The sequence below is a fragment of the Dermacentor silvarum genome, chromosome 1 (assembly GCF_013339745.2).
Source record: "Dermacentor silvarum isolate Dsil-2018 chromosome 1, BIME_Dsil_1.4, whole genome shotgun sequence".
Lineage (NCBI taxonomy): Eukaryota > Metazoa > Arthropoda > Arachnida > Ixodida > Ixodidae > Dermacentor > Dermacentor silvarum.
In genome coordinates, this window is record NC_051154.1 from 306,950,722 (window position 1) to 306,961,791 (window position 11,070).

Sequence of the window (11,070 nt, forward strand, 5' to 3'; positions counted from 1 at the left end):
TGCTGGGACTGCCATGCCTTAAAAATGTAATAAAACAGGATGCTTGAATGTAATGAATTTTTGCTGCAAGCTCTGAATGCAGTGCATTAAACCCTTGTGCAAACATTTTCTGTGTAATTTTCTTATCTTTGATGCCTTTCATCGACAAATGATTACACAAGAACTGCATGTACTTATGTAGATCTTGGTTCACCGTTAAAAAGAATAAGCAATTATGTGGCCCCAACAATGTTCCTGCAGTGGCAAACATTTGGCGTACCAGAGGCTGCAGCAGATGGCATGTGTTAGTCCTATGTTTCCTCACTACGCGCCTTTACTTTTTGCACTGCTTTATATCCCCAGAGCTCTCGAGCCTGCAGGCCATGCATTAGTGGTTTCCCCCTTAGAGTGGGCCCAGCTGTACTTAGACGTGAGCCTGAAGACATGCACATAGCTCATGACAGTTGTAGAGACTAGCAATTTGATACAAGTAGGCAGCATTGCCAATACAAACCTGCTCAACCGCTGGAAGTAGGTAGCACCTTTGGTACTGGAAGTACTGTGTCTTTTGAAGTGACTGCACTCCCATAACTGACAATAGGCGAATCACTTTGGTTGGACTGCTCCCAGTGAATAGAATGGCGCAGCACAACAACAAATTGCCAAGAGCCTTTCCTTTGGCCATCGGCTGACTCGACCACTTCGTTACATGGTTTTTGGCACACTTTATGGTAGCAGAAATCATTGTTCCTGTTGCCGCAATGTCTACTCTGCTTTCGGATGCTCCACAAACCCGGCAACGCTTCAACAGTTCCATCAAGCAGGATTCAAAACAATGTATTTCTTTGTAGTCACCCCACCTTCAGCACACATTTCCTGTACAGGTGGCCTGCACTGATCACAGAAGATGCACATTTACTAGCCGTTTTTCACCTTATGTAAGAACATTGAGATATCGAATCAGAATTTAACATGTTTGCTTGATTAACCATAGAATGCCAATCTTTTTGTTTTTTATAGGCTCTATAGTAATACCCTTCACCTCATAAAGAACAAAAAGAATGGAAATTGCAACTCACTGCAGCAAATTGTTACAAAGTAAACCCATATATGCACCTGAAAACAGATGTGCCACAGTTAACTCGAAGTTTGTCCGGGTGCAAACGGCCCATTATCTTTCATCAAAGTTATGTATTTCGTTACTAATAACTCCTATATGGGCAGTGTCGTGTGACCAGGTGCATTTTCATGACTCGTAAGCTATGAAGTCTAAAGGAAACCAGAGAAATGCAGACCAAAAATGGAAAGGTTTAAAAAACTGCAAGACGTTTCTGCTTCCGCACAGAAACCTTGTTCCCATAAAGTGGCTTGAGAAGGCGAGCTTATGTCCGTTTCAGTATGTGACCAAGGCCCCTAGCATACGCAGGTGGAAGATTACCATCATTTCTGTTTAGCGCTTTCGTAGTCTGGATAAGAAACAATTACGGATACTGACGGGAACACCAGTTTCTTTCTTTTGCGATGATGCCTGCCATGGCCCAGTCAATCCCATAATTAGAAGATGCCACGTGTTCCGCAAGTGCTTTGGAGACAACATTTTTTCTGACATCATTTTTTCTGACATGATTCATGTGGTGTTTCAACTGTCTTTAAAAATTTTCGCTCTCCCCGATATAAATGCAGTTACAGTCTGCATGTGTCAGCACTGTGTGTCTTCGTGCGTTTGTCTCAGTCTCTCACAATGTTATTTTAACCCAGAACATTTTGTCAAATAGTGGCTCACGGATCTCAATGCATGAGAGCTAGAATTCTCTAAGTGGATGTTTCTTACCAGGAAACAAATACAGCTGAATGCCTCTGTAATGAAATGACTTCTATAATGAAGTATTCGGTATGTTCCGCCCCGATTCCTATCTTTTATAAGTTTTGTCGATGCCTCTATACTGAAGATCCCTGCAATAAATTTGACTATATAATGAAGGTGTCTGGGTGTCTGGGTGTCTGGCCCAGTCAATCCCATAATTAGAAGATGCCACGTGTTCCGCCGTTTTACAACAAAGTGAAAGCGGCCCTACCACTGCCCTTGGCAATCGCTACTGACCTGTGGTGCATTTAGGGATTTTCAGTGGACACCTCAACAAAAACTGCACAGGAGAGTCTCGATATGGACTCCACGGTAGATATTTGTAGAAACCACCCACTACCCCCAATGTAAGAAGAAAGAGCCCCGTGACCCAAGCTGGTTAACCTTGATGACTCAGCAAATGTGGTTAGCAAACTGTTCACGGCAGAGTCTTTCTAAGCACTAATTACTCTTACAACTGATGCAGTTGTGCACAGAAAGGTAGTGCACAGGTACCGTGCCAGCCTTTGCACCTTTATAATACTGAAATAGAGCCTCAAAAGCAATTATTAACTTACTCAGGGTCACTGTCATCATCGTTCAGCTCATCACAGACGTATGACGAGTCATTTGTGTAGTCACTGTAAAGAGTTCAAAGGAACATCAGCAAGAGAAGCTCTTGTAGATTATGCATATGCAAACGATCACGATACTTATCAATCCAGACAGTAATAAGAATTCAGAGACGTACATTATAATCAGTAGCGGACCTAAAATGGAGCCCTAAGGCACGCCTTGGGCAAATGTTCTTAAGCCAGAAAAGCAGCCCCCACAGCTAAGAATTTGATGCCTATTCAGTAAATACGATTTCAAAAATTTTAATGGAGGACTAGTGACACCATAAGTTTCAAGTTTGTCAAGGAGGATATTATGGTTAACCCAGTATCCTTACTTACTAATGGTAGCCTTACTAGAATCCAAAAATATAAAATCAACACAATATACAGAATCACTAGCATTTTGAATGAAATCTGTTCAAGAAATTACTCAATTAAATTCTGGGATTTCACGTGCCTAAACCATGATCTAATTATGAGGTTCGCCATAGTGGTGTGGGGGGGGGGGTACTCCGAAATAATTTGGACTAGCTGGGGTCTCTCTTATCTAATCCAGTGTCAGTGTTCTTGAGGTTATGGATAACAGCGAGCACCTCGTGTGGTGTGCCAGGAAAAGAGATAAATGAGAAACCAGCACGTTTCAATTTACAATGCGAGGCTATAGGCTGGTCAATTAACTGATTTTAATTACCGTAACGTTGCACACATCCTTGTTTAGAAAGGAATTCAACCACTCCCATTGTTTCATAGTGTCATTCATATTATTCAAATTCTTAACGCTTTTAGGATTTTTTAGCAGATTAGTTAAAACAGTGCAATAATTTTTGTAGCGTAAGATTGAGGTCAATAACGCACAGGAAGTAACATTAGGCTAATGTAATTGTAGGGATAGTGCAGCTCTTAGCAACAGCAGGCACATGTGCATTTAGTACCATATATCACAATTTTTCAAGCTGCAGAACAAAATATTGGACAATGTTCACTTACAACACTGTTTCCTGACATGGCCATGTCTCATTATGCTGGAAAGTTATCAAGTTTACGTTCATGTTCTTGGCAGGGTTACATCTGCTTATCGAGCCGAAGTTATGTATCAAGGAGGTACATTTTGCAAGGCCTAGGTGTTCATGTAGTGTGAATTAAAAACAAGAATAAATAAACAAGGTATCCTTAGGCTTACATGATATCCGAGTCAGAGTCATCACAGCTGGACAGCTCATCACTGAGGTAGTCAGTCCTAAAAATTTGGTAAAAGTGCATACAGTGCCAATTGTTATGCACAATCACTTGCACGTGTCATACAAAATATGAATCAGATTGCATACCTGTATAGATTGAGACCTGGTGCATCAACATCATGTCTCGGCGTAGAGCAGAACGGCCTCAACTCTGATGGTACCTCTTCACTGTATGCCAGCCTGTCTTCAGTTTGAACAAAGCTGTCACAAACAGATAATGGGCTGGCCTGGACCCCTGCACAATAAAAACAAGTTTTAAGACACATTCATTGACTGTCAAATTTTTATAAGGAACAACAAATAGCAGTCCTGCTCTCACCAACAGATGGATTCTTGATGTATGTCTGTACAGCCTTTGACTTCTGTACGTGAGGAACTGTTTGAACATAAACATCACGCATCTGTGGCTCAGCTTCCCGCACATCACTGTGCTGTGTGGTGGTGGCAGCTTGGCAACTAAAGTCATGCTGATTGTTACTCTCCACATGGTCGTCCTCCGGCTCTGCCACGCCAAGTGCTTCTTGGAGATCATGCTGGCATACAAAAAAAAGAATGTAGGCAGTGTAGAAGAAATTCGATCGGAAGCTAAACATAACGCCTCTATCTCTTTTAGTTGAAATGTAACAGAACGTATTTATGGAAGTACTTTTACTAATTTCGACCATCCACATATCTTATAAAGTGCCTAGAGCTATTTGCTGCAGGTGCACAAGCTGACTACCTATGGGGCTTCCTCTACAGACTGGCATTGTATCTGAAGTTTGATAACATCACTCAGCTATAGATATCCTTGCTCCATAGCACACTATACTCAAGCACTGTATTCAAGTAATCATGTGCACATGGCACATTTTCAATAATTTGCGCAAAAAGCAAATGGGCACATTACCAGCTCCTTGCTTTTATGAGTTGAGAACATGGAGCAACTCAGTATCACAAAAAAGGAACATGGAAGTGATGCTGAAATATACTGTGAGCTAGACAATGTGTTTGTTTATATTTTTTTCTTCTTAATTTTTTTACAGAGATGATCCTACTGATGCTGCAGCACTTGGTTAATCATTTTCACATACTTGTACGCAGCTCAAATTAGTTGTTTGTTCAAGTGAAGCTGCGAGTACAAGTCGCCTCGACAGGGTTACAAAATAATGCAACCAAACCACAGCGGCAGTGAATCTCGTGGTATTGTATGGTATTGCCGACCACTCGCGATGGTGTATATATACCTCTATCAAACGGAAATACTGCTCCGATCACGAAGTAGCTAATGATTTGGATCGAGTGCTTCTACATGTGCGCACTTTCGATATCGATTTCGCTCGATCCGGATCCACTCAATCACAATCCGCCGCGATCGTGCGCTGTCTGTACCTTTGAGGTCCGTAAGCTAAACCGACCGGATCCAGATAGTTGCACTGTGTAGCAGCCATAATTTTCGATTTCACTCAAAAAATTCCACTCGGATCAAGTTTGATGGTAAACGAACGAGCGTGAGTGACATCATCGTGAGTAATTACATCACATACTCGTGCGCTCATAAGATGGGCATGCACTTTCTGCTGCAGTGTGCTACCATCTAATATTTACATGACCACTTAAAAAGTTCCTTCACGTACCTCCGCTCTTCTTTTGACGGCTTTGCATCGTGGCGCTGGCGGCTGGCTCAGCTTTGTCTGGTCGAACACTGTCGGCACGGCATCCGCCTTCAAGTGCCTACGAAAGTATGGTTTTGCTAATCCGAAGGCTTCCATGAGATGAACACTATCCTTGTAGGCATCAGGTGCGAAATGACCGGAACACACGGCCGCTTGTTTGCTCGGGGACCAGTTGTCACGCCGGATAGCACTAATCCACCGCTCGCGAAGCACATTGTCGCGAGGAAAGTAGTGATAGCAAACTCTTTTTAGATGGTGCGCGTTGTTCGAGTGGCTCGTGCAGCCAACAACGCAACACCACTTGCCACCCCTCATCACTTTCCCGTCCACAGGGGACACAAATTCTCGCGACAGCAACTTTTCACGCGAAGCACTAGCTCACGATCGTCGACTCCTCCATGCTCTCGTCGCTGTCGTCTGCATGATCCCGGCATGCTCTGCGCTGCGTGAACGATTCCTGACGTCATGCACAATGAGGCTTGTAACTGAGGAGGAGGTAAGGTAGGGTGCTCGAGGCAATAAATTAAATTCATTTGTAAAAAATCTGTGCAACTCTCAAGCCTGCTTTTTTTAGGACATGATGGAGGTATTCAGAGGAACAGACCCAGCGAATTTCATCGACATCCGTTGACATCCAAAAATCGCCAGAGTTGCCCTTTAAGGTACACCCTTGCAATTATATTTTGCGAGCGTTGATCACGCGTCATATGAACACATTATAGTGTTGAAAAGGGCAGCACTATGCACCACCATGCAATGCAGTTTGGACTTAAAATGTTGTTTGCTACACTATTTGCTTTAGGAGTGCGCATGCACTGTCTTTGTTACCTGCGAGGCCGGGCCATGCAACTACAGGTATTTGCAAACATAACTCTGTACCTATTCATCTCTCACTGCCTTTTGGCAACAGGACTGTGCAGATAAGCCTTGTAAGGTGTGTGTCCTGATGCAAACAGCATAGCTGACCATGCTTGCATCAAAGGGAGCTTCGTGTGCTTGCGCATATAGTCAGCGTTATAAGGCACAAACATGCTACGCAGTCTATGTTCACTTGATACACCAAAACATTACAATGGTGTGCCGCCATTAACGTTAATGTATTGCTCAATTTGGCAGCAATAGAATATCGGACACTACTAAGGCAGACTTGCTTCTTTGGTAGGAGTGGTGCTTACACCCGCGGACCAACAGGTTATTGGTTCAAATAGCATCTGCAACATTTCTGAATATAATCCTGCCTGGAAGGACATGCTATAACTACTATTGTAACATTAGCATGAATATAAATTGTCATGCTTCTGCATGCAGCATCACTCATACTCGCATAAAGTGCATGGTATATTGTTTTTGCAAATTGTACATTGTGGACACTTAGCTGCACATCTTTATGTACAATTATGCTGCATTTATATTGCAGTTTGATGCCATATTTCGCGTTGTTTGCATATTGCACGTGTACATACTTCACTGTATACTCGTCACCCGCACTCTTTCTTTCCTTCTTCCTTTCTGCTACATAAAGCAGCTGCCAGAGTTAAAGCTGCTCTGGCCAGCCTTGCAGTTTTTCTCACATTAAAAATATGTAGCATATCTACATGCCTAGCATGTGTTATAAGACAATGTCTACCATGAGAAGATTGTCCGGAGTTCCCCAGTACTGCTCCCAATCTGGCATTCCAGGCTTTGCATGCCTTCAGTAAACATGATGGCAATGTGGGCCCATTTTCCTCAAAGTGAGCTGCTATTCTGTTTCAAAATGGGGAGGCTAGCTAAGCTGGTCTGTTCTTTGTGTTTTGTCAATTTTATGACAAATTATTGGCAATGTTCTTTTAAGGTTCTTTTAAAAGATGTTAAGCCTACCAAAAAATTGCACCATTGGCAGTGTTCTTTGGTGGTGACAGAAATGTGAAATTGCAGACGACTAAGTTGGTCATGCCCGCATTTCTGGAAACTTTAAGAGCAATATCGGCATCCACAACCGTACAACTGTGATTGAGCCATGGATGGCCACACGCTTTCTGCACAAATTACGGGCCCTTACGCAACATCCGTGAAGAGTCAACAGGCCAAGGTACTGAGTTCCCTTCGACCTAGGCAGTCTACAGTTCATTGTCGTCGCAACAGCTGATCGCCTCGCAATTTCACAGCCGGTGCCTTCTGCTGCTACTACGGTCAACTCGTCACCCGTGCACAACACTTCTAGTTGCCCCAGTAGTAGTGCCATTGCTTCTAAATATTGAGTAACCACACATTGTAGGCTACAAGGGCATTGTTGCACTGCATCTCATCTCCATGTGTATTGTGTTGCTGTTTGCATACATGTCCTTGTTCAATAAGTGCTCTGAATTTTTTTCACTACTGCAATGTCTTCACTGCACTGTGGCAGTGTTGTATATACTATCGATTAACCTCCATATACACAAGTGCTTTGATCACCAATCTTCAAAAATGCAACCTTCATGCTGCTCCTTCCTTCACAAGAAAGGTTGCATATCAAACATTATTCTTGCCCCAACTAGAATTGGCAGGTTCAATTTGGTCACCTCACCAGCATACCTAATCCGCATTCTTGATATAGCCAAAACTGTGCTGCACGTTTAATTGCCAGGGATTACAACAAATATTTGAGCCTATCTAACATTACGCTGTCATTGTCACTGCCATTCTTGGAATCATGCCGGAATGTAGTGTCGCTTTGTCTGCTACATAAGATCATTCATAGTGAGCAGTCGTTCACCTTGCCTGTTGTCTGTCCATCCCACACATATAGGTGCTTGCACAATCGCCTTATTGTCCAGCCCATTTTGGTCGAACTAATGCCTTTGACATGTCCGCTTTGCCACCTGCTATTAGGCATTAAAATGGTCTTCTCGATAACATTTCTGACATTAACAATACTGTAACCTTCAGGCAAAAATCAGTATGTTTGGGTAGTGTTCAAGTGTTTCTATTTCTGGTGTATGTAACTTTTTTATATCATTATGCAATCGTACTATTAACCGTATAACCAAGCTCTCTAATGGTAGAATTTTACTTCACGATTTTATCAGTTGTGTTCTTTTCAAGTTATTGTGTTGATCTTGTGTCGCTGTTTATATTTCTAAGGTTGTATAACTTTTTGGCTCCTCTGTTATGCGATGCCCTCCCCCTCCACGCAATACTCCTTTTGAGGCCTGTGACGTAGATGAATACATAAACCAGATGGTACTACTGTTTCTTGTGAAATCAAAATTGTGTATATTGTTGTGGTTTTACCAATAAAAGCTCTAAATTGTAAATTGTTCTCCTGCCAAGCCGGCAATGTATACATAACCGGCCAGTTGTGTATATGGCCTAGAATTAGCATTCTTAGACGCTGAAAAGTGTGAAATATCCTATCTTCCTGTCTGTCTGGGTTTTTATGCATTTTTCCGTAAACTTGGGTCACTGGGTAATCCATGGTAAATGGTTAGTTAGTTAATTCAGGTTTAATGGCGCAAAAGCGACAAAGGTCATGCTGCGCCAGCCACAAGGCATTAAGAAATTAAATGTTAATCTAGTGAAAATTGCGTTACCTTATATTGTATGTAAAAATCCGGCTTCATCTAAAAACTTGAACAAGTCAGTGAATGGCTCTAGCGGATCATCTCCCAATAATGAGGCGGGGTGTAAAGGTATATGTAAGTTATACAGATTCTGCAAAAGTTTCCGTCTGTGTGTTTCTATAGGTAAACATGTCATAACAATGTGTATTACTGTGAGAGGTTCATGACATTTATCGGTAGAGCACTGGGGCTGCTGTGCTGAGTGTTTGAAACAAAAATAGGTCACGAGGTATGGGCCGCTCATCAATATCAAAAATTTTTTTAAGTGCTGGGCAGATTCGAATCGAATGTCAAGCACTCACTTAGCGGCAGCCCTGCTAACAGGCGTAGCATGTCCAGAGGGACTCGTGAGAGAGGAGCCCGGCTCATACATGACTGATCTCTGTGGTGGCAATACAATATGTCTCGACATTATTTCAATGATATCGTATTAGCATCGGCATCATCGTGAAATGGCTTGTGCCCGAATTTTTTTCTTTCTAAATTTATTCCCCTGCACCTATGTGCCACAGCTGAGCTCCTATCTCAACATTAGTCAATCTCACCTGAAGTAATGTATATATAGCCTTAGCTATAACTTCTAATGAGCATGACTGATTCTCACCAAGAATAACAGCCGCTTCAATTCCTTCACAATCTGCACCTGCATTATAAATATGTTATAGTGAATCTGAGAAGTCTGCCACAACTGAGTATCAAACATGTATTCAGTTTCAAGCAAACCATGCCAGTCAATTTCATAAAAGTGGCATTGCAGAATTCACAGGCATTCAATTGCACAATGCATGCTTATAGGCAATTGTATATTCAGTTCATGGAAGTTGCCATCTTGGGCTGTCGTAATCTGAATTTTGTGCATAGTGACGTCAAGTATACTTTAGCATGGAACGTCAAAAACACCTGTGCACTGACTGGTTGTTACAGCCAGAAAAATGGGCATGTGAGCAGCCATGGTGAGGGCGCCCCAAAGCTTCAGTAAATAGGGTGCCTGCATGCGCTCACCCCCCCCCCCTTCACCATTCAGTGCAGAGTAGGGACAACTGCGTCATTTGCAACTGAACAGAAGTTACAAAAAGAGTTCCATAGAAAAATATACTTTATTTTCCATTAATTGTACATGATGGCGGGAGTCTACAGACAGGCATTCCACTCACTAAGTCACATGGAAACAAAACCGGAAAACAAAGATGAGTAGCTCGTGAAAAATCAAGCCCTCGAACATGCAATACACATCCATCACCTGTGCACCACCAGCCCGATTACGACTTTTCTATTACTGTCCAAATATAGCTGTAGCCATTTGCCTTTGCACACTCAACTTCTTTCAGTGGTTTAAGTTTTCAATTGATTAGATATCTTTAGTAGCACACCTAATTTTTTTAGAAGCTCAATCACCACATACCTGTGAAGCTTTGTTTCCCTAGCACCAACTACAGCCAGCAACCTCATCACGTTACCATGGTAATCTCTTCAAAGTTGTCACAATTTTATTCGGTCGTTTTGACAAGATTGCCAAGCTGATTAAACATGAATTGCACTGAATCCTTCTATATAATCTAAACTCTTTCCTTGATCGGCATCAGTATATTGACGCGAAGTAAGCAGCCCACTACAGGCACAAGATCGCCAGAGAGAAGACGACGAAGGGCGCAGGTGTGCGCGCGTTCTCTTGAGTATCGGCCATGATAAAGGATCATCATCATCATCATCATTAAAGAAGGATGTTCTTTTTCGGTGAGCCCCGATTAATTATCTTCGTGACATTTTACTGGTGGAGGTGCGGGGTATATGATACCATTGCCGGAGACGCAGCGCACCCCTGACTCATCCCCAGTGATGAGTCAGGGGTGCGCTCCTGGGTGAGATTACTCCTGTGCACGCACGCACCAGCCGCTGTCTTCAAGGGCTCCAACCGGAGCACGGTCTGTTGCCCGATCGTATCCGGACGATGAACCTGAGCCCACAGTCTCCTGCTGCGGCTGTTCCTCCGGCGCAGTTCATCTTCAACCAGCCACAGACGCCGATTGCATTCCACGGAGAAGCTACTGAAGACGTGGAAGAGTGGCTAGACCATATCGAGCGGGTCGTCGAATGCAACGGATGGAACGAAGAGCGCAAGTTGCGCAACGTGTACTTCGCTCTCCAAGACTCCGC

General features: G+C 42.9%; 1 long non-coding RNA gene across 2 annotated transcripts; it reads right to left on the bottom strand.

Annotated features, from left to right (window-relative positions):
• Window positions 1-346: 346 nt before the first annotated feature.
• LOC125942240 (uncharacterized) lies at window positions 347-3,846 on the bottom strand. Of its 2 annotated transcripts, XR_007464928.1 has the most exons (4): window positions 3,765-3,846; window positions 3,620-3,676; window positions 2,401-2,463; window positions 347-868 (listed from the first exon to the last, which is right to left on the bottom strand). It is a non-coding gene; the product is annotated as an uncharacterized LOC125942240 (long non-coding RNA). The 2 variants fall into 2 exon arrangements; XR_007464927.1 differs by having other exon boundaries at window positions 3,620-3,841.
• Window positions 3,847-11,070: the final 7,224 nt, after the last annotated feature.